The sequence below is a fragment of the Asterias amurensis genome, chromosome 5, assembly GCF_032118995.1.
Source record: "Asterias amurensis chromosome 5, ASM3211899v1".
NCBI classification, from domain to species: Eukaryota; Metazoa; Echinodermata; class Asteroidea; order Forcipulatida; family Asteriidae; genus Asterias; species Asterias amurensis.
In genome coordinates, this window is record NC_092652.1 from 15,340,807 (window position 1) to 15,365,777 (window position 24,971).

The window sequence follows — 24,971 nt, forward strand, 5'->3', positions numbered from 1 at the left end:
AGTAAGTCAAAAGGAACGTAAACATCACTTGAAAAGTACAACTTCACATGCATAGACCAAAATCATTAACATTCTTTATCCCCGATGCAAATTTAACATCTCTTAAACTTCACATGCATTTGAACAAAACGGCAAATTTAGAGACACTGATCATTGTTTAAATGAGTTTGATTGTTGGACAGGGGAACGGAATTTTTCTGAGGCAAGCCTGCGCGTTTCGAAAGCACTAAAATCTGAGGACATTTTGAAAAAATTGTTTCCACACTTAAGACAAACAAAGCTAGGGCTTACCCATAACAAAAATACAAAATACACTACATATGCAAATGTTCACCTGGTAAAGTCTCGTTTGAACAAGTCAAACTATAAAAATAAAAATAAATAAAAAAATCATAACGCAATTGCGCTTTGGGTGTTTCCAGTCATCACAGTATCTGGCACTTATTTTATATTGAAAATTTTGTGGTTTTGTAAACAAAGATAAACACAATGATTCATCTCTAAATGGTTTAACTAGTCACATGTTTTTATCTCTGTGAAAGAGGTGGCATTTTATTTAGAGAAATCATGCTGCCAAGAAGTCCTAATCATGACGATCCATCTTCATCAAACCCACCTTCGTAAATTCGTAAATTCAACAAGGATCCGGTCTGGCTACAACAGATTAAAGCGCAATAAATTCATTTGCCATAAAATAATCCTGGTTCTCATTTTCTTTTGGGAGTCAATCGTTGATTAGTAAATCCCCAAATCCTCCACTAATTTCGCGCCCTATGAAAGGCCCACTTAGGAACCCATGGGACTGATATAAAAAGGCCGTGACGCACTTTTTGAGGGCTGTGTAATGCGCTAGGGAGGTGCGAGGTGCGACGCACTGGGCGTTCACAACAACGTATGTCCCGCAGGTCAGGTTTCTCACTATCTGATAGTGATAGGCAAAACACTGACATTATGTCTGAGTAAAATTCTGTCTGTTCATACATTTGGTAAAAGTTAGCCTATGGTTTTTATTTTTAAACTTCAGCAATGATGAATAGCTCAGAAAATTATCCCTTGGAGGGTAGGCTATACCTTTGATATTTACACAAAAAAATAATGACAATTGAAACTTACTTGGAGAGAATCACTGGAGAACTGTTGTTAGAAATCACATCCTTTAAAGAGAAAGAGGAAATTTAAAAACAAAATCATTTGAATATGAGAAAGGCTTTGGGCATTTGAAATCCCACATACAACAGGTTTTTTCTTTCTTTGCAACTTCATTGTAAGTCCTAAAATTCCACCTAGGTTTGTTATTATGCATCATAAACAAAGAATGAGTACATTAGCCTTCTGTAAACTATCAAGGGCGTAACAAAGGACAAAATTCAAGAACAATATTTATGTTATTAGTAAAGGTCATCTTCAATTCAATTCAAATACACATTTATTTTGATACTTCCCTGAAGATATTGACAATTGGTAGTTTGATAAAAAATATGTTTTTTGATCACATTCAAACATTTCCCACACCTGTAAACCTAAATTTCAACTGAAATTCCGGTTTTCACCTGATGTATAGTTTAGAGTTTTGGTAGAAATTATAGATTTAAGTGTTGTGATCATAAGTTTACTGTCAAATAAAATTCATGAACAAAACTTTTAATAAAATTTCTTTCTGCAAATTAATTACTTTCAAACAATTTCAACAAATTGTTTTAAACAGCACAATCTACTTCGCAGTTTGGAGATGATAGACTTAAGGGGGGGGGGGGGGTGGTGAGGGTGTAGAACAGGCATTGGCGCCAAGACCCTTAATCATTCCAGGGACAACAGTGGTCAAGACATTGTCCCACAGATGTGTAAATAAGGAATTGGGGTCAGAACACAGGTTTCAGGATTGTCATGAGCTAACTATATGTAAATTGTTTGCAATTAAAATGTCATCTATGTTGGTTTCCCTTATTCATTTCAGTAGGTGTTATAGGAGGGAAGGGCAGAGATCACCAATGGTATTCTAGTTGCAAGTAGATTAAACATGACCAATGAAACAATGTATACAGAAATAGAAACCAGCTCACTCCTAACCCCAATCCCTGCAATACATTACAGCACCTGTCGGTAACAGGTTGGGGCCCTCCTCTATTTTAGAAACAAAAGTAAGTTCGGCAAAATCCCCAAAATGGTGTCATTGAGAAGGAAATGATTTAATATCCTGTTCACGGGTGTCATGCTTTAATCGTCAAGTCTTTGTCTTTGAAACGGAAATATAAAACATCAACATTTGAGCACAGGATCCAGGACAACCAAACAAACATGGCCCAGTTGAAATGTATAGTTTAGAGGTGAAACAATGTCAATGTCAGATTATACTTAAAGGCAGTTGACACTATTGGTAATTACTCAAAATATTTATTATCATAAAGCCTTTCTTGGGGACGAGTAACAGGGAGAGGTTGATGGTATAAAACATTGTGAGAAACGGCTTCCTCTGATGTGCCATAGTTTTCGAGAGAGAAGTAATTTTCCATGAATTTGATTTCAAGACCTCAGGTTTAGAACTTGAGGTCTCGGAAATCAACCATCTAAACGCACACAACTTCGTGTGACAAGTATGTTTTTTTATTTTCATTATTATTTCGCAAGTTTGATTGACCGATTGAGCTCAAATTTTCACAGGTTTGTTATTTTATGCATATGTTGAGATACACCAACTGTGAAGGCTAGTCTTTGACAATTACCAATAGTGTCCACTGTCTTTAATCAGTATGGATCCATGATCAAGGTAGCTGATACTATGTGTATCTCAGCCAATCCTAGTATAAAAGTTTCCTCAAAAGACATTTGACTTATGAATAATAATGAAAACAACATAATTAGAGTTTAATGTGGGTGGGGTGTTCACTGTGGGCCTTTTAAAGACTGAGCAAAATACCCTTTGTTTTAAGGGTGTTAAAAACAAATAAACTGTGTGGGCACGTTTCTTACTAACTCATCACCCATTCATAACACTCTTGGTGGCACAACAAACAAATGTATTGTTTTCTTCAGAACACCTGTATTAGGTTGAAACTTTGATTACACAATTTGTGAATTTGTGTTGAAAAGGACTTTATTTGGGTTCAGTGCAAACTAAAAAGCAAATGAGGCATGAGGCACATTATGGAAGTAAGTTAGCATGACAAAAAGATATTTCTGGAGTGGATTTCACAAAGAGTTAGGACTAGTCTTATCTCGAGTTAGGACCAGTTACTCGTCCTAACTTAGGACTATCCATGCAATTTGTATATCTCTTAGGACTAGTCCTAAGTTGGGACTAGTCCTACCTCTTTGTGAAATCGACCCCTGGACAACAGTTGGTGCATGATTCAAATACATGGTGGTGAGTATACCACATGTATGTGACTAGACTTGTCCCTTTGTCTTCAAGTCACAAAAAGGTTTGGTCGTACTTTGGTAATGACCCAGAAAAAAACTCAGCAAGGTTTAATTTCTATCTGAAAGCTAACTTGTTACAAATATGGTAATGATGGTAGACACCCTGCAAAATCATTAAATCTGAAATGTTCCATTGATTAGATATCAATGAAAATTATGTCAAAAACTTGAACCTCCAAAGCTCACCAAAAGAAGAGTTTTTACTAAAGGGAGAGTTTTTGAGGCTCAAATTTATGTGGTGTCCATTTGTACATGCTATGGCTGGAGATGCGGCTGGTACCCGAGTCATGCTAAAACACAAAATGGGTTCGACGGTCTTGCTGGAAAAAACTGTGCTAGTTTTTTGCTGCTTTCTCAAAAGGTGGACACTGTATTCAGCTGAAAAATTTCAAAAGGGACTTAGATTGATATATTTGCTGACAATTTAGCCCATAAATCAGCACTAAATTGGCAAAACAGTGGAATTGTCTTAAAAGATATCAGCAAGCTGTCACCTTGCAGTATGGAAGCCCTGCAAGCAATTTAACAAACAAAGTTGAGGAAAAAGTTGAAAACAAACAATTTAATCCAGATAAATTGTTGAATTGTTTTTTATTACTAACTTCTGTTTAATATGCAAAACCAATCGTTTTAATTCTTCTAGGTTTAATGTTCATATTGTTGAAAGAGGCAAATGTTCTCTTGATCCATCCAGCTTTTTTCAGGGGAAATTTTTTCCAAGTCTCTGCATGTTAAAATACTTCATTCTCCGTTTTTTTTTGTTACTTCCCCATCGGTGACAAGCACAGGTTGGTAAACAACGAACAGTGAGTTGCAGATAAAAGAACCTCCCATTCTGGAACCTTGGATCTATGAAGATGGATATTTGCTCCCTGTAAAGATAAGAAGTGGATTCACAAATAAGCACCATAAACTGCAACAAAGTACTTTCAACAAACAAAATTTGTGTCATTTAAGAACAATTAACTTGATAAATTTCAGTTCTTATTTTGGGTGTCAACATCAACTCATCAAAGTGGTCGGAAACTTTTAAAACTCACAATGTTCGAGTCATCTTGCCTTAACTAATCACCCCCACTGATACTCAGGTACTGACAGACAGATTCAAACTTGGGCCACCCTTTTTTCAAATCCCTACTCCGTCATCCGTCTGAACATGTCAAATCTGATTTCAATCTTTTGTCTCCACCTAACTTGATGAACAAATGAGGAGTGATATAAAAGTTCATGTTGTGACTCACACCACGTGAAGGTCAGGTCTGAATCGCATGGGTGAGGTAGAGTGCACTGCGCCCTCTATATACAACAAACAACTAAATGGTTACTTGAAAACTTTGAGAGCCTTGGTACCTTGATGATGTGATCAAGGAGGAGAAAGGTTCCCAGGAGAGGAAAGGTTTCGTTAACCGGGCGCTGACAGCAGACAATGTGGCAGCATTTGGGGTGTGGGGATGCCTCACGTTTGATTGCAATGCTGAATCCCACTTCCCGTTGTCCCGCTCCCTATGGAGTTGGACAGTGAGGATCTCCTGGTTGTAACGTACTGAGGGACTACATCGTGGCAATGGCCATCCTCATTTAGATCCGGACTGCAGATAACAGGAAACAGACAGGAAGGAAAGACTACTTCAGAAACTCGGTATTCCACTTCTTTACCAATTAGTCAACAAGATTAAAGGATTATGGCAATTAAGAGAAGTGCACAGTACCTGAGCCACGGATTCTGTGTAAAGTAGCTCCAATTATGTGAAAATTAAAATGACTTGCCTGACCCACCCAAGAAAAACAAAACTATAAATAAGTGTCAATATCAACTCATCTAGTTGGTATGACACTGCTCTAGAATTGCAAAGGTCATGGGTTAGAATCCCACCCGAGTGATATGCCTGTGATTTTTTCACAGAACTTGGGTAAGTACTGAGTATACAGTGCTAACACACATCGGTGTATATGGGTAAAACCAAAAAAATAAATATTCTTATCCCCAATGCAAGTTTAACATCTATTAAATAACTACAAGTGTTTAAAAAAAATCCTTACTTTGAATCCCTTTGTAGTAAAGCACTGTGTCTAGTGTAGCACCATACCATGCACTACAAAATGTTCACTGGTTACAAAGGCCATGTGTGATTCCATTTCCTTATTCAATAATACTGTGGTATCACATTTCACTTCGTGAAATTTTAACATCCTGTACTAGGCTCAGCCAAGAAAATATTTATTTGATATGGTTTAGTTCAATATATAACTTGAGACATTCTCACATTAAGATCAAGGTGATGAAGTGACACTGAATAATGTTTCAAAATATTACAAAATCGTCAGGTGAATCCAAAAGATTGACCCTAAAAACCATTAGAATTTGTGAGAATTTTTTTCTATCAAGTTCTATCGAAAAGAGAAAACTACCTGGAGAATTTCTTTTCAGATTTTAGTAGACACAGTTTGTTAAGATACAGGTTAATGCCGGACCCCATCCAGGAGAAAAATAAAACCCATAAAACAATTATACCAAGTACATCTAATAAAAAGGAAAGAGCGTGAGAAGACCCCTTTCCGCTAGACATTGAGTATTACTGAGGGAAATTGCCACCGAGAGCACGGCTAATGTATACAACCACAACGGCTACATTAATCTGACAACACTATATTGATGTTTTTGCCAAAACATCATTTTTTTGTAGTAAAACCACGGAAGGATATACTCTTCCTATCATTACCTTCAAATCCTGTGATGAAGAAGATTCCTCCCCCTTGCCACCCCCCTCCCCATGGGAATACTTCAGTATCTAAATCCCTTAATCCATGGATTCTTATCATTAACTCTGTAGAGGTCTATGCAATTTATCCCTACATGCTTACGGTCTTCTTGCCCATCCATCCAAGTCACCCTGAGCATGCCTGAGCCAGCCAGAGCACCCTTGTTTCCGGTACTCATCTCCCCCCCCCCCCCCCCCTCCACACACTCGTAGTACCTCTAAACAAGCCTGTTCCTAACCCCCTGATAAGACTCACTGTAATAACAACTGACACAGCTTCATTATGGATATCCCAAAGTTACCAAGGAACAGAAAATTTGGTCTCCTATTTGTAAGTGTCCTCCTCTTGACAAATGCCACAGGTGGGTCTGAAGTTGTGTGAGGGAGGGGGAATCGCAGCGAGGTGTTAGAGTATGACCTTTCCATGTATATTATATGATCCTTGAAGGGGAAAGGGGGACTTACCTGAGATTGTCAAGTGACGAATAGCTCCCCTTGCTGTAATTGTACTGTTCCCCTTAAATGACGATTTTTCACAGGTGCTTTAATGAGCGTCTCTGCAATTCATTCTGTAAGGATAAGCAGGGTGATTAACTGGATCTGTTCAGATATAGAAGAGTTTGAAGTAAACATGCAGGTCAACATGGCATCAGAGAGTCGAAGGTGGTATGTCTTTTGGTAGGTGTAATTAATGTGACTTACTGTTGGATTATTATGACTGGCTCTTTCACTTCATGGTCTCTTGTCAGTCTGTCTGTTTGTCTGTCTGTGTGAGATCCGCAGTGTCTGTGGGTCCCCCATGCTTTCCTCCATTTATCAGAATAGTCCCTTTCACACATGAGCAATTTAGCAAGGGTCCCTTGCTCAACTTTTGCATGGTTGTAAAATGTAGCAATGTTCGACAAGATTTTGAACTTGGACAGAAGAAAAAATTGTTGTAATTTTACACAGGGTACATTTTGTAAAGTTTTGCAACCAAGCTACATATTAACAAGGGACCCAAGCTAAATAACTCTCATGTGAAAGGAACTTAATGTATGTAATCCTCTCATAGCTTCACATATTATGTGCTCATCTGCGTACAAAGCACAGATACAGTGACTTGTCTGCTATTTACTGTTGTCGTCATTCAACGACTACATTCCTAATTAATTGATGTGATCTAAAAAACCTTGTTCACATTTGAATATCAATCACTCACATGCAACTGGCTTGTAATTTACAGGAGAAGGGGAAATACTATGCGAAAATCCAATGAGTAGGAAAAAACTTTTAGATTTAAAGGTCCAGTGATAACATCGAAGAATGATCAAATGAATATTTCTATTTTGCTTTCGGTGTATGCCAGGACAATTCTTAGAGAATACTAGAATAGAGAATGATAAAGCCATTCTGGGAGAGAAATGGGAAGCTATATACACAAATTTGTTTTCATATGGTTTATTTTGAATTTAACACAGACCAATATTTGATTACAATTCCAAAATTGAACATCTAAATCGATTTGTCAGTCTAAAAAGCCAAGGCTGTTCTTGCAAAGGTTTGAACTTCATAAGCAAACCCGAGCTGTATACAAGCAAACTTGTTTCAGTCAAACACATGGTTTTCGGACTTGGTTCAGTTGGTTAAGTATCAAGTGTATATTACAAAGCATCTTTGGTGATATCAAACAAACGTTCCCATTGGATTTGTTTTGCTTGTTGGGGGGGGGGGTTAAAGTACAGCAACTTCTCTGTAGAATGACAAAATTAAATCCAATGGGGAGGCATGGTAAACTGACCTCTTGTCAATTTACCGCGACCGTGATGTAAAACTAACAAGCCAAAAGAGGTTGCGGAAGACTTCTGTGCAGCTACGGTATACTAAAAAGTGCTGTAAACTCACTACAACCATTCAGTGAAACATTACGCAAACACTAATTAAACTGTCCCGTAGCAGAATTTAAGTCCAGGTGGGAACGCATGGTACAACTACACCAAAGCCAGTCACGGTAACTTTCCGCGAGGCCACCGAGAAAAAATTCCAATGAGAACCGTGGCTTAGCACACACACAAAATGTGCTATAAGCGGAGGATTCAGTTAAGCCCCTGGATGCTTAGGCTGACTGTAGATGTTATCATTCATCCACCTGTTAGCATGATATCACCTGTTTGTGTGTTGTCCATCCTCTGTCATAGTCAGCAAATGGTGGCAGGCAGTGTTCAAGTTCACAAAATGGAAGTCTCAGACAAAGATGTGTGACTTTCAGAACCTGTGTGAAAATTTGCATAATTAAACAGAAGAAAAGTAGGTTAACTTCAAACTTCTTGACAATTCTTTCATAGCAACTACATTTGCTTCATTGAAGTTGTCATGCATGCGACCACAAATCTTTGAGTATTGTTACTGGAGTTTCCTTGTTTTTGGTTTATCTGTTTTTAAAATAAAAAAATAGTACAATAAAAGTCTCATCATTATTTTACAAATTTTATTCAAAAAAGTTAACTTAATTGGTTACATGCTATGAATGAACACTTTGTTTAGAGCTGTCCATTCAAGTACAGTATCATTTTGTTGTGTGCTATGTCTTGCACGGCCATTGTTGAGACCTCTGTGGTCCAAGACTGAAGACTAGTTCTAAGCACTAGAGTGGTGTAAGATTGTGGAGCACATCATTGTGGAATAATATAGATGATCTATGAGTGTTGCAGAAACCTGCCAACAAACAACTTTTACATAGAATGGAAATGAGTCTACTTTATGCTTATACCAACAGAGATTTTGTTCTAATTATCACCATAGTACTCTGCACTAATGCTAAAAATAGAAGCTCAGATACCCGGAACTCAGACGTGTCAAAATTCATTAACATACATGAGCAGACACCACAAGCTTTATGTGTACTCCCCTATACTGACTGTACCACTGCGGTCTGGTTTGCCGATATCGTGATCACGTGAGTGGTGGAAAGTTTGTCTGTCTAACATTTGGAGCAAAAGTGATGTCATTGTAGAGTACTATTTTACTGATCTCTATCTGTGTTTACCTAAGTCTCATTGTCAAACATTTCAAGAAAACACATAACCTCCTTACATCCCACCACTGTCTGCACACAAAACACATTAGGTTAGTTAGACCGCACATCCAGTCTAACATAAACTGCCTGCATGTGGGCCAGATAAGTCATTCACAGATTCTAGACCATCTCTCCTCCTACCCCACTTCCTGACTCAGTGGCCTTTACCTTCACTGCCCTCCACTCTTCCAACCATCTCAATACATATTAATGAAATTAACACAGAGAACAATTGTGTCTGTTTTATGACTAGACAGGAAAAAAGCTTAGGCTAATTTCATCCTTAAACAGGTGATAGCAGCTTATTCATCTGTAGTTGGGAAGTCATAATAATAGAAGGATGAGTTGACACAAAACTTCAGGACTTCCCTCTTGTTTACACTTCCCCTTAGTTTGGATTGAATACTTGTCACAGGTGATAAGAAACTAGAGCCAGTTGGGATGCACAAGTGGGTATAGGACAACAATGATGATTCTCTATAGTCCATAGTTCACCCCCGACACAGGCAAAAAGAGGGTTTCTGGCGGCAGGATTGCGTGCGAACTGGACCCCAGTGGGATTTCAGTGCTAGGTGAGCAGGAAACATTGCATCAAGGTTGACTTGTGGAAGTTGGTGACATCCCATCGGATGAGTGAAAGTGACAGAACATCACTGACAGGTGGTGATGCGTCACTGTGGTGCTGTAACACGCAGCTAGTCCCCATCTCTTGTTCCACTCTCTTCTTCTTAACTGGAAAAAGTATCTGTCTTCTCTTTTCCAACTAAGTCTTTAAGAACCCGCTGTTTCCGTCAAACACACACCAATTATTTTGCAGCATCCAAAGCGACAAGGTATGAACATCAAACTCTGGGACACAGTTTCCTCCATGTATCGGGGGTGAATCCAGGGGCCAAGAGTCTCCATGGTTCAGTGTGACACAATACAATATCCTGATCATAAAAGTCACTTCCTTCCTATTATGAAATTACATTCCACCATTTTGTTGTGATCTTGTTTAATGATACATGTACTGTGATCTTCAAAGCCAAGATCTGACCCAGTAATTTCTAGGTTCTCATCAGTGCTGTGCCACCCCAATCCTGATTCTCAAGGTTTTTAAACTTAGTAATGAAAGAAACCACTTTACTTTTTAAGCATTAAAATGATCTATTCAACAAAGTAAAAAAATACAATCATCAATGCACTTTATCACTAATATTCCTGTCCCTTATGCTTCAAAGAAACAGCGACGGATAACTGTCCCCTCCCCCCCCCCACCACGTCCAAAGGCTTTAAAGAACGTTTGGCAATAAAGTCAGTGGCCACTGTTGATAATACCACAAACTAATTGTATGCATAAACACTCACTTGTTAACAAACAATGGAGAGATATTGGTAATGTACAACATTGTGAGAAATGGCTCCCTCAAATATTGAAAGACTTCAGACCTGAAGCCTTTTTTTGGCATCTGAAATCACACAAATTTGTGCAACATGGGTGTTTTTTCTTTCATTATTCTTTTGCATTATTCCAAATGCTCACAGATTTGTTATTTGATGCATATGTTGGGTGGACCAAGTGAGAAAACTGGTCTTTGACAATTATCGAAGGTGTCGCGTGCCTTTTTATTATTGTTTTCAACAACTATTCTGAGATGTAGGAGTTAGATGACTTTATTTGTGTTGGACTATTTCAACCACTAACATAAAGGCTCTGCAAGCTGATTAGTTTTTCCTTGTATGCTTCATATGGCGGATTATGATGGAGAGCTCAAAACCAAACGGTAATACAAGTCCAGTCTGTACTTCCTATTTCATAATAATAACACACCATCTTATTGCTAACTTTTTGAGTACAGCAAGTTGATGGAAGTGTTCATTTCTGTTGAGGATATTAAAATAACTTGAAGGAACAGGGAAATTCAGAGGGTGGGAAAAGAAGACAAACTGAATGGCAGTCTGGTTCCGGGCTGACGTCCAGACATACTATTAGGAGCACCAGACAGAGTGATGACAGTTAGTAGCTGGCAGGGTGCAATATGATTGGCGGGATGCTATTATGTTGCTATAGTTACTAAAGGGAAGATGGGATCAAAGCATCTTAAGTAGTTGGGAAATCTAATTAAATTCTTTTTTACACAAAAACACTTTATTTATGCACACTTGAAGGGCCAGCACAGAAGTTTATTTGAGAAGACAATCTATAATTAAATATGAACAAAAAGCTGCATCCTATTAAAGGTAGTGGACACTATTGGTAATTACTAAAAATATTTATTATCATAAAACCTTTCTTGATTAGAAGTAATGGGGATAGGTTGATAGTATAAAAAATTGTGAGAAACAGCTCCCTCTGAAGTGAGGTAGTTTTCGCAAAAGAAGTACTTTTCAAAGAATTTGATTTCAAGACCTCAGATTTAGAATTTGAAGTCTCAAAATTAAGCATTTGAAAGCACACAACTTTGTGTGACCATGGTGCGACATGGGTGTTTTTTCTTTCATTAATATCTCGCAACTTTGACGACCGATTGAGCTCAAATCTTCACAAGTTTGTTATTTTATGCACATGTTGAGATACACCAAGTAAGACTAGTCTTTGACAATTACCAATAGTGTCCAGAGTCTTTAAGCGATCTGTCAGCTGTCGCTTCCCAGGTTGTTCTGTGGTGTGATCCCTATCTACACAGTTACAGGTTGAATACAAGTTGAATAGTTTCTGACTGGCATCTGGAGGTTCAAGTCTTGCTCCTCAGTCAATTTGTTGTTCAACCCCAAAACTTAATATGAACACAAAAGACATTGTGCAGATATGTTTTAAAGACTTTCAAATTTGTTTGTCTTTTCTTTGTGAACCACACCCCTTAAAATATATGTTCAGTAAAGCATACAGCTGTCAACTTAAAGACACTGGACACTATTGGTGATTGTCAAAGACCAGTCTTCTCACTTGGTGTATCTCAACATATGCATAAAATAACAAACCAGTGAAATTTTTAGCTCAATTGGTCTTTCAGATGCTTGATTTTGGGACCTCAAAATCAAATTGGTGGAAAGTTACTTCTTTCTTGAAAACTACGTTACTTCAGAGGGAGCCGTTTCTCACAATGTTTTATACTATCAACCTCTGCCCATTATTCGTTACCAAGTAAGGTTTTATGCTAATAACTATTTGGAGTAATTACATTAGTGTCCACTGCCTTTAATGTAGAACATTGACTACATGATTGCTTTTACAAGAAATATTCACCCATACAACTAGTTTGTAGCATGTTCTCTTTCCTTTTAAGAATTGTAGTGTCCTTAAGTTTAAAGGGAGGGTTCGCCTTTGGTAAATACTCCAAAGATAAACAACCATAAAAACTTACTTGGCAAAGAGCATTGGATAGCTGTTGATATTATAAAACATTAATAGAAACAACACTCTGAAGTAATGTTATTAGATAAAAGGGGAAATTTTAACACAAACATATTGAATCTGAAAGTCATGCATGCATCTGAAAACACAGAATTCTGTGCAACAAGGGTCACATTCTTAAATTATTTATTGCAACTTCAATTGAAGACCAATTGAGCCAAAATGTTCACAGATTTTTTATTTGATGCATAAATGATGGGGCACACCAGCTGAGGATGGTCTTTGACAATTACAAAAAGTATACCCTGACTTTAAGTATATTTGACAATTAATACTTGAGTTAGAGTACTCTTGGTTTTATACCACTTAATTTTTAAGCCAGAATATTCTGGTTTTGCGCCACTTCATTTCTAATGATATGATTACTTTTTTGGTGAATCTCTGCTATTTTACAAATCAGGATAAGTTCTTTATAACAACAAAAAACGATATCATTAACATTTTTACAGAATGTGGTTGCTGCTATGACCGACCAACAATTCTACAACAAAATAATCCAGATTTGATGCAGATATGCTTTAACTTGCCATGGGGATGAAACGCTTGGTATCTCAAGCCAGTTGCGCCCTCAGTCAGATCAACACAAGATCAATGCATCGCCCAAACACCTGGGCATCTGACATCAATACTACCAGCTCATAGGCACGTGCCACATCAGCCACAACCCATCACTTCTATGCCGATCAATACGCCCCTTGCAGCAGGTAGGGTATCACAGGGGGGAAGAAGGAAAATAAACCGAGGCAAGCACGAGACACGAGAGGGTATACTTCTGCTGATCCTCAGTGGCCATGCCGGTTGAACCAGAGGCAATACTATGTGAGATCTATAGAGCGCCTCGGCACACATCACTTCTTAGTGATCAATACGAGCCTCTCAGTGATTTTCACAGGTTGGTAACGATTTTGACTGGAAGGGTAGCATAGTTAAGGACAGGTAATTAGGCTACCAAAGGAATGAGGTCCTTCACCGCTTTATTCTTAATGTCAATGTTTCTTTCTTTCAAGACTGCATCCTTTTCAGTAAACGCTTTGCAGTGTCTGATGAAATAACCTGATCTCAGCAGCAACCACTCAAACCATTTAAACCACTTCAAACGTGGAATATAAACCCACTTTCTAATCAAACTTCTAGGATTTCTAAAACATGTTGAATTGAATGTAACCGTACAATTATTTCTCTGTTTATAAAGAACATAATTATTGCTGTCACTTTCAGTTACCTAAGATTGAACTATTACAGATTTGTTGAGCAAATAATGTTAACCCCTAAAATCACAAAGTTGGGCAAGATGGGCAAACTGGGGACAAAAAAGTTTATCAAGTCAACTGTTGAACTTTCTTCCAATGTTACTTATATTATATCAAACTTCAATTTTTTTGAATAAAAATTTGATTCACTTTGAGTTGTTTTTTTCTTGCCGATCTGCACAAGAAGATGTAACTCAAAATATTTAATATTGATGCGTAATGGCATTCCTTTCAATTTTTAAATAAGCTTTCTAAACAAAACTAAGGTATAAAGACTATCGTGTACTACTCAGTTTTCAAGTTTTGTGACACCAGACTTGTCAACGAAATATGTAGGCAGATATAGTCCCACTAACACATTTGATTTAAAACCCGTTTTACCCCTGGTAAAATGGGCATACCCCATGAAAGAGTCACCCCTGCTTTGGAGTAGGGGTAAGCTGTGAAACCCTGGGGGTGTTCTTGAAATGTGCAACCGGAACCCCATGGTACAGGGACACAGTGTGAAAGTAAGCTAGGGTAACTGTGGGTTAAAAAAGGGTCCTGGGGCCTTCCTTAGGGCTGCATTCCACTGGGATATGAGATACAGTGTGAAAAGGGCTATACTCAAGGCACTTCCCCTACCCTATGTCACCTCAAATTCACCAGGTTACATTATTAAGCCTCATCATCCACCAGCCTATAAAAGAAGAGGCTTTTCTACAATACCCTCCATCATACCTCACAAAGTATACCTTTCCTTTATAGGCCTACACCTTCACTAGACTACAACAAGCCTCACCCATACCACCACCAGATCAAAGAAGATGCATTCTACACTCAATAAGACCTCACAAAGTACAACTTTCCCTCAGCTGTTACTTCATCAGATATAGAAAAACCTTTTCCCTCCTCCACCAGATCAAAAAAGTTAAATCACTTCTTCAACCAGCAGAACCAACTTACAGGTGAGCTAGTTTCCCCAATACCCAAGAGCTGCAAAAGTATCTTCCTTGGCTTTACAGTCCTAGGTTACCCAGAACTTGGGTGTCTATAACACCAGGCGCGAATTTCATAGAGCTTAAGCTCAGAAATTTGCTTAGCATGATACTTCTTCCTTTAAAAAAAAAAAGATTTCCAACCAAAGTTCCACATGATTTTCAGAATAACAACAGCTGAATACCAATAACAAGCAATATGCGGCAATGGGCAATTGGGTTGGTAATCCTGTTTTTATCAAGGAAGAAATTTTATGCTAAGCACATTTTTGTAGCTAGCAGCTCTATGAAGTTGGGCCCAGATTAAATAAGGAGGCAACCTAACTGCCATGCAAGACTTTGTTTAGAGGTAATTTAATATTACCATGGATGCATCCTCCACAAAGTTACAAACACAAACACCAATTGTGCGGAAGTCTCAATGATGTGTCACCACTGAACTGAACGTCACCCCTTCACTTGAGCTTGAAGATCTCTAACAACACTTCCATCAAGCTACAAGTGGATGTCACAACATGTTGGTCTAATGCATTGTTTCCCTGGTAAGAATAGTCAGCTTGGTTTATTGAGGATTATGTGACATGGATTAATTAGCATACTTAATCAGGTTTAAGCCCCTATAACCATGAGGATTAAGGTGCTATATGTAAATATGGAGGGATTATTGCTACTATCTGTAGAACTTTGACATATCTAATGATGCATATCTAAGGAAATCCACTGAGCCCAAGGATAAGAGTCAGGTGTTGTGCTTAGTGACCTTGCAACTATGGACAATTGAATAACTTTGAAAACAAGTTATTATAAAATATAAGACGACACAAGTTGAGCATTTGCAAGAACTCTTAAAGGCACTGGACACATTTGGTAAAAGTCAAAGACCAGTCTGCTCACTTGTGAAATCTCAAAAATAATATGCAAAGTAAAAATATCAAAACCTGTGAAAATTTGAACTAAATTAGTTTGTCCAAGTTGTGAGAGAATAATGGAAGAAAACAAATTAATAAGAAAAACACCTTTGTCGCACAAGTTGTGTGCTTTCAGATGCTTTATTTTGAGACCTCAGCGCAGGTCTTGAATTCAATTCAAATATTTTAGTGGAAAATTACTTCTCTCTCAAAAACTATGTATTTTCAGATTTGTTGATGTTGCTGACAAGTTGTCTTAGAGCTTTACATTTTGTTAAATTAATGTTTAATATTATTGGAACAACAGCATTTTCCCCCCTATCTACATCTTTAATTCCCTGTATAAAACATGAGTTGTAACTACCCCATCAATTAACATACTGCTTATCTTATAACATCTGGGCTACACAAGGTCTACTGATACATCGCAATCAATCTATCTTCTTACTTTGTCACTCTGCTTCACCATGGCTTCACCGACCAAAACTTTTTTTAAAGTTCACATTTTGCAAATATTTTGAATGAATCGCATGTAAAATTTGTAAGCCAACATTATGCATCCTGACTAAGACACTTCTTTTTCCTCCTTTTTCTAATAAAATAGCCTAGAAAACTCTGTTAACAATCGTAAGCCATAGAATTCACAATGTTTTCACAGTAAGTTTGCACAGAGCCTTTTAGCTAACTGTACAGGATGTTCCTATAAATCTTCATAGTCAGTGCCTCTAATGACCATGACGTTAATTAATAGATCCTTTTCCCATTCTTAAACTGTAATTGTAAGCCAATTGAAAATCATTCATACGTACATGGTAGTAAATTGTTTCTCTTCACTTCACTTCACTTCACTTCACTTCACTTCACTGCATTCATGCTTCTTTAGTTTTCAACCATTTGTTATTTTTTTCTTCAAATATTTTGATTGTATTTTCAGTTTTGGGTGAATGCTAAGGGAAGTTTACTACAAACAAGCTTTGCTCCGACAGAAACAAAATGATTTTAAGCAAATAATCAAGTTTTAAAGTGAAGGTTAGACCATCAAGGTAGAAGCTTGGTAGATGCACACACACAATTTAGTTTTGTAAAGTCACTTGCATGAGTTTGACAACTGAGGGCGCTGTTCTATGATATCACAAGAGGAAGTCATATGAATTGATTAGTCAATTAATAATTAGACCTAAATGAACTGCATTTTTAAAGTATATTTTTGGGTTAACTTTTTACAGAAAAACAAGTGCACATGACATGGAATTGTGCCTTCCTGTTCAAAATCTCACTGTCTCTACACATCAGGCAACACAACTTTCAGATTTATTGTATTTTCTTGCTAGCACGAATATCAGTTGAAGCAGAGTGAACTTTTTTCATCCTTTCTTTCATTTGTCAGCACCTTAAAGTCACCTGGAATTGATATTTTGTCAAAATAAAGCTTTTGTCACTAAAATATGTGTTTTGATGAGTGGAATATGAATTAACTAAGGTTTAAAAAAATTAGTTTCCATGTTATTTACAAATTTGAAAAAAAGCCCGACCCGAGAGGGCGCTGTTCGTGACGTCAATCGAGGCGCGATGAATCGCATGCAGTGCCAAAACAACATAGTGACGCTTGGCGCAAGCTAAAAACATGCCCTCAAAGTTGAAACAATACCTGATTTTTTTTTTACGTTAGGCAAATGCTCCGTTAGGTTCGTTACGTCTTTCAGGTACCTTCTTCGACTTCCCCACTAGCTGGACAAATTATTGGGGTGGCGTCATGTTTTAGAAAAGAACTTGTGAAGTCAAAATGTGAAGTGTATTCCGGATTCTCGAAGCACGACGGCTCAAATGAAGTGTTTGCTGCACAGCGCTGGAAAAGACGTCGGACCGGACAACTTGGCAAACTGACACCATCTTTAATTGTTTTGTTACATCCAGCAGCAATACACCTGGTCGACATTGCCGGAAAAAATGCAAGAAAAAAACTTTTTCAAAACGTAAAAACTAACGACTAGGACTTGAATGTACTTGCACGTACGTGTGTTCGATGTTCGGTCGAGGCAAAGTCTTCCTCGATTGAGGTCACAAAAGGGGTAGGCGGAGTCACCCCCCACACAACTTTATTTAATTTTTTAAACTTATAAATCATTAAAAACAGTTACTAAAAAAATTATTTTATTGTTCAGGAATACATACTCTAATGTTTGAAGAAAAAAAAATTCTATTTCCAGGTGCCTTTAAAAACGATACAAATCAAATTCCTACAATATAATAATTCTTAATTAAATTTTCCTTGATCAGGCCATTTTCGTACATTTTTAAAAAAGATTCATGTTTTATATAAACCCCCCCCCCCCAATCTACAACAATATACCCATTACATATGCTATACATCCCACTAGATGTTTTGAACTTGACGTAGTATACTGGTTTAAAAAAAAAGTTGTACTCCTAAATTAAAGAACAATTAAGTAAGGACGATACTTGTCCACGCACCCCCCCCCCCAAAAAAAAACAAAAATATTAAAAAAATAAGAAATCAGTCAAAATGAGGCATCGAGAAATCCATTGAGATAGTTAGCAATTTCCAATCTACAAGTCAAGTACATTTGATACAACAAGGTATGCTCAAGTACAGACAAAATTACTGTGAATTATTAGTTAAATATGCCAAGAACAATCATTAAAAATTAGGGCTTTTGCATTTTATTACATAACCAAAAGAATTTATTTTGTAGTATATGACTTGTGTGTTATATGCTTTTGCAGGAAAATTTTAATTATTTTTTTCAAAGAATTTGTTTGAGGGAAATAAGTTTTTGCCTGACAGCTTTTTCACCAAGTCAACTTTGACGCGTGTCTTTCATGTCCCTAGGAAATGTCCATTACTGGGTTGACATTCCGTAACCTCATACAACAAAGTTTGACTTGAAGCACTAATCCTCAACCCATCAGACATTAATTGTGAGCACCAAGTTTTCTGTCAACTCTTAATAATAACCACTCAACCGCAGACCCCTCTTGGCAAAATGTTATGATTTATATTTAGATTTGTGTAAGGATGTGTTTGGGTGGGAACCTGCTAGGGTGTGAAATACTTTTGTAATGGGGTCAGAATCTGTGTACAAGTTTAGAATAATTTAATAATTTTTCGTTAAATGGGCATTGAAATCTACAGGATAGATAGATTTAAAGTAAGAATCAAAGCAAAGATTCCACTTAAAGGCAGTGGACACTATTGGTAATTATCAAAGACTAGCCTTCACAGTTGGTGTATCTCAACATATGCATAAAATAACAAACCTGTGAAAATTTGAGCTCAATTGATCATCGAACTTGCGAGATAATAATGAAAGAAAAAAACACCCTTGTCACATAAAGTTACGTGCGTTTAGATGGTTGGTTTTGAGACCTCAAGTTCTAAATCTGAGGTCTCAAAATCAAATTTGTGGAAAATTACTTCTTTCTCGAAAAACTAAAGCACTTCAAAGGGAGCCGCTTCTCACAATGTTTTATACCATCAACCTCTCCCTATTACTTGGTTTAAAGGTTTTATGCTAATAATTATTTTGAGTAATTACCAATAGTGTCCACTGCCTTTAATTGGTGTGGAGCACCTTACTTAGTTTTTTCCTGGATGTATTTTTGGAAACAAGTTCAGGATTTTTGTTCAGAGTTGGATCAGATTTTGGTTTTCACTTATCAGACCATATAATTATTAGAAATGTCCTTAAATTGGTATTTTTTTTCTAAAGCCAATGATAACAGAATTGGGAAATTCTATGATGCTGAACAACAAATACAGGTCAAAGGTCATTACATTTGGAGTTGTCATTTTGTCTTTCTCTATGGTGATATGAGCCAAAACAAACAAATCCCATTTGTGACTATTAGGTTAACGTATGAATGAAGTGATACTTTAGTATTTTTAGACAGATCAGTGGGTGTCTACATCAGTTTGTCGTTGACTTTTGTGATAAAATCTGAGGAGAAATTAAACTAATTTGTGTTTCGTGAGAACGTGCCGCATCCCCAAAGGGCAAATACTTATAAGCAATTTCCAATGCTTCATTGAAAAGAGTCTTCATTGCATCTTAAGTCGGACAATTAAATTATGAGACTTCTTAAGACCAAATCGAGAGATTAGATTGATGCCGGATTTGACGTGGCGTGCCTTCCTGTCCTTAAAATAATATTTGGCCACTTTTCATCCCTGCTTTCCTTCCATGCCATCTTTGTCACCCTCACCTGCAAGCAGTGAGGCCAGTAGGGGATCAACTTCAAGATTGGTCTTGACGCGCCGACCTGCATGTCCAAGGCTTAAGGAGATCTGCTGTTAGTGACTATTTCCCCTCCAGTGGTTGGGGTTGTCTAGCCAGCCACATCTCACCGACAACCCACAATGTGGAGATGAGTTGATACGGGCTTTTTGCTTTATACCGATTTAGATTTGATTGGAGTTAGGGTTCTTCTAATCCAATCAAACTTAAAAAGGGATTTGGGGATAGGATAAGACGTTTCCATCCATCTTCAGAATCCCGTTGCCCCCACTCCGAATCCAAGCTTTATCTATTGTAACATTTGTATCTCTTGAGTTCAAGTGAGTTGAATTGAATGTGACTTTAATTAATCCCTTTTTAAGCTGGAATCAACAACTACATTTTGTTAATCCATCTCATAAGACAAAAGTTCCGACGCATGACACAGCACAAGTATATACAAGAAAAGACCCACAAACAAACACATGACTGTTGAACTCAGTACAAAATGATTCACAGCACAGCAACAGCAAGGCCAGGGCCAAATTTCATAGAGGTGCTTAAGCAGGAAATATTGCAAACCAGTTTTCTGCTAAGCAGAAATGAGCAGGATGTCACAAGTTGTTCATGTGACACGATAGGTTTGCCTGCAACCTCATTCTGGTAAGCATAGTTTTTTGTTTGCTTATTCAGTTGTTTTGTTTGCTTAAGCAATGAGCCCAGATTTTCAGGTAAACAGCAACCTTATTGTGGAATACACCATTCATTTGCTTTTTTCTTCTAGATCACACCACTAGATCACACCAAGCGATATACACAGCAGTACCAACACCGATCTACTTGGATGATTTATAAAACAAAATAATCAAAGTTATGTATTCATGCAAAAAGAGAAATATTTTCATTCTTTGGAATGTTTCACTCAACTCGGCTTTTCTGTTTTTTAATTGAACATTCCATCTTTCAACTAGTTAAAATAATCCCACCATTGCACTCATATCAGTCATTGTTTGTATAGTAATTCATCCACACTTTTCACAAAATTCAATGATTAAATTTAAGTTATTCAAAATTTCACTACTGGCAAAAAGTCGATTCATAGCATCTGACAGAAAGGGGCTCTGTCTACTAGGCAATGACCAAAGCTGAAATGCAATCTAACGATACAATGAACAAATCTTGAAGATCTAGCAGCGTCTACCATAGCTTAGTCATTCCCAATACTTCCGATAATTGGGATATTGATGGCAACTTCAACAAAAACGGACTAGTAACATGTTCACCCCACTACATTGATTACGTCTGTACTTTCAAACTCATTAGAGCAGTAGATAAAACGTTTCTTGCAAACCTGTTGAATCACAAAGTTGTTTCTACACAACCCCAATTTGGGACGAGGGGAGGGGGGAGGGGGGCAAATAAAAAGTTCACCGCCATCGACCAGTCTCTCTGACAAGTGACTAATTAGAGCATCACAGCCACACGCCTAGCTCTGTGGGGCATTTGGAAATCGTTCCTGACAGCGTATGGTCCACAGTACAAGCAAGGCTGTCTGCGTTGTTTAAGGTTGAAGACATGTTAACAGCTCTAAGGCTTAGTGGAAAGTGCCTTTGACTTAGAGCTGGTAAAACTATTACCAAGTTATTAATTAGGTCAGCGGGGATACTGGGTGTTACATTGTCTAGGGTTTGGGACATGCATAATTAGCACTAGCGTACTGAGAACACAGAGATAAGTGATTTCTTGATGAACGTTTCCCGTCTATTTTTGTGTTACCTTGATTTAAGAAAAAACAGTCTTTGCTGGGGAGCAAAAAGGTTATTATATGACTACAATTTGTGACAAATATTATTTGGGAAAAACAAATCTAAAGTTTTCTATTAGATAAGAAATCTTTTTTTTTCTTCTTATCTGACTTGAATTGACAAACAGCTAATGAAGGCTTGCAGAAAATTATATTACTATCAATGTTTTATAAATTAATGTTTATTTTTTGTTTAAAAATATTGACAGGTGTTGAAAAGTACTCTCAATAAAAACCTGAGCTCCACTTCACATAGTTATGCAATTGTATTCAGTAAAGTTTTGGTATTTAGGTGTAATGTACATTATTCTTGTAGTCCACTCTCAGTTTTTGGTGCATTAACCCCTGTACTACAAAATGGTAGAGTCTCAAACTTAATCATCCAATCAGCTGGACTGCAGTGAAGAGTTCTTAACCAGAGCAGTATGATGAATCATCTATAATGGGATAGTCCACTTCTCTTTCATGGGTAGGTTAGGGTTTGAAATGAAATGAGTTCCAAAGGCAAGTTTAATTCACAAATAACCAAAAAAGGTGATGACAGAGAAACAGAAATTGTTGCAAATGAAAAACCATGAAAACTATTTCAAACATGGAACAAACATCACAAGGGTCAATATAGAACCATTTTGCTTGTATTTGCAAGGAGCCCAGTAAGCTCAGAACTGTGTGTGTCAAAGCTCTTTTTATGTAGTGTTATCAGCCATGGTTTGACATATTTTTACACTGATGTAGCAGAAAATACTACTAAGCAAATTTCTTTGCCAAGCAAAATATCAGTGGGGAACCAGTTCCTAGTGCAACAATGGATTGTGGCTGGTAGCCAGTTTCTGTTTAGCAAGATTTGTCTGTGCTTAGCAAGATTTTAATGATTTACAAGACTTAGTAAACTGGGCCCATCCCATGGCTCACCGTAAGCATCACACCAAAATAATGAAACTTTTTATCATTTTGGTTATAGATAGATATATCTTTCCCCCATGATATTGTAAAACAAAGGTGGATTTTAAGATTAAGTTCTTCTGATGAAAACATGTCAAAGAATTAACCTTTTTCTTACAACTTTTTTTTAAAAGCTTGACAATTAAGTGTTTACAAATTAACAGACAATTACTCACAACAAATTATTATGGCTGCTTTTCATTGTAGAAGCACCAGAGACACTCTGCCTCAAGCTACACATTCTTAGTTAGAAATATTTTGTTCTCAAGTACTTTGGTTTGAATCTCCTCTTTTGTTTCATTTTTCTGGAGGACTTGCAAAGAGCGCCCCACAGAGCTTTGTGCTGAATGGTTTATCAGAATGAAGTAGGATTAGGCACCCATTTAAAACATTGAACCCAGATGATATTTGATCCAGTCATATTTGGACAATTCATTCACAAAAGATCATCTTTCAAAGGTAAGTGACCCTGAATAATAGACTCAAAAGCCAAAGAGCAGAATATAGACCTTTATCATGCTGTCACCATCTTGGTCATGTTCCATGTTTCCAATAACAGTAATGAATGCTACCATTCATTGCGCAAACATGGCACCAGACTATTATTTCACCCAGCCTCAGTTTGGTTACATTGAGATGGAATTGTGTAAAATCAAGATGGCCACACCGTGATAAAGGTCTATAGGCATTAGAGAAAGATGTACAATCCAATCTGAATAATTGTTGTAATTGGAGAGTATGCGTTCATATCACAAAGCCAGCTTGCTGACAAACCAAGATTATGTCTACTTGATACAAAAGGTGAAAACCCAGGTTTTGTTTTGACATGCTTTAGTTATCAGTGCACTAGAGGTTCATCTTTCAGGTAAAAAGTGCAATGTGTGATATTTTTGATGTGGTGAACTCATCTGTGTCCAGGATTAAATAACTGTTCCTCTTGAGGATTCTCAGGAAGTTCATCTTATTAAGGTGTTATTAGATAAGAAAATTGAACACACATGAAACACACAAGTGTATTTTTTCTATGTATTAAAGCTATCTGTCATTCAAGGGATTGTAGTAAAATCTATATTCATAAATACCCCAGACAGTTTCGCTACTCCTATTGGTGGGGAGCACGTCATGTGAGAGCATTTAAACGGTTGATAATGACCAGCTGGAGCTGTTTATAATAAACTGGCTTTCGAGTGTCGGGCACGCGCGTACGCCAATATTATCATGCGAAATGTGCAATTCATAGCTATTAGTAACAGCGCGCTATCTATTTCTAAGCACGCACGAGTACACACAACCCACAAGCATCAAACAGATTCTTCACAAAGTTTTTGAAAAAAATACTTCAAACCTCAAAATGTTCAATTGCCAATTGTCTATAATTGTAGTTTCTTTAACAAAAGGGCACTTATGAATGGGAATAAAAAAACTCGTCGCTACCCTTTTATTCAGATCCTGAGTTCACAGTAGTATATTAGGTGATATCTTGATCAAGAAACTCTCAAGTTAGTTGAAAACACAAAACATGAGTTTCATCAATTTATTCTTTGTCACCGTAAGTGTACAGAAATAAACCTCCAAAAAGCTTATCTGCCTCACATGGCGATTTCACCGCATTGATTTTATGTTAAATATGGAAACTTGATAAGAACTTTTTGTGACAATTACTTTTTTTACTTTTTCTTTACAGGAATTGGTTTTTTAATTCTCCAAAGATCTGCCAGATCTTCATCAAAAATAGATTTCGCGCTAGTCAATAAGATGTTGACTAATTTGCTTTTTAAAGGAACACATTGCCTTGGATCTGACGAGCTGGTCTATAAAAAGCTGTTTGTTATAAATTGCATATGATAGGAAAGATGTTTTAAAAGTAGAATAGAATGATCCACACAAATTTGCCTCGAAATTTCGTGGTTTTCCTTTTACTTTGCAAACTAACACTGTCGGCCATTTATGGGACTCCCATAAATGACCGATCGTGTTAGTCGACGAGGTAAAAGAAAAAACGGTGCACTTTCGAGGCATGTTTTTGTGAATCATTGTTTTCTACTTTAACAAAATCTGTCTAACCATATGCATTTTATAACAAACGGTTACAAACGCTTTACAAAGACCAACTCAACCGATCGAAGGCAACGTGTTCCTTTAAGTTACAGCCAGGTTAACCAGTGATTTAACCATTTCTGATTGTATATCTTGAAGTGATTTTTTGTCTTTTTAGACACAGGAAGGA

At 37.2% G+C, this 24,971-nt stretch overlaps 1 long non-coding RNA gene across 1 annotated transcript in view; it reads right to left on the reverse strand.

Annotated features, from left to right (window-relative positions):
• Positions 1-1,848: 1,848 nt before the first annotated feature.
• LOC139937465 (uncharacterized) overlaps positions 1,849-24,971 on the reverse strand; it is a 97,057-nt gene continuing 73,934 nt past the window's right edge. Inside the window, exons 9-12 of the long non-coding RNA XR_011786063.1 lie at positions 8,323-8,427; positions 6,642-6,745; positions 4,768-5,006; positions 1,849-4,289 (exon numbers count right to left, since the gene is read on the reverse strand). This is a non-coding gene — a long non-coding RNA (uncharacterized lncRNA). The remainder of the gene's footprint in view (positions 4,290-4,767; positions 5,007-6,641; positions 6,746-8,322; positions 8,428-24,971) is intronic.